Genomic DNA, 200 nt, shown 5'->3' with positions numbered 1-200 from the left:
CTTTAGTGATCATATTAATACTCTTGTCATCTGTGAAGTCGTTAGTATGCACATTGCAACCGACCCACGTTATATAATCATATCACAGTTTTATTGCATGTTGTCAGAGCCTCGCCTGCGCCATCAGACTGCAGCTGCGAGGGATGTACTGTTGGAAATAACACACGTTGGAAGGAACTGATGTCGGATGGATAACTTGG

This window comes from Penaeus monodon, chromosome 30 (genome assembly GCF_015228065.2).
Source record: "Penaeus monodon isolate SGIC_2016 chromosome 30, NSTDA_Pmon_1, whole genome shotgun sequence".
Lineage (NCBI taxonomy): Eukaryota > Metazoa > Arthropoda > Malacostraca > Decapoda > Penaeidae > Penaeus > Penaeus monodon.
Note: the sequence above shows the minus strand (reverse complement) of the source record.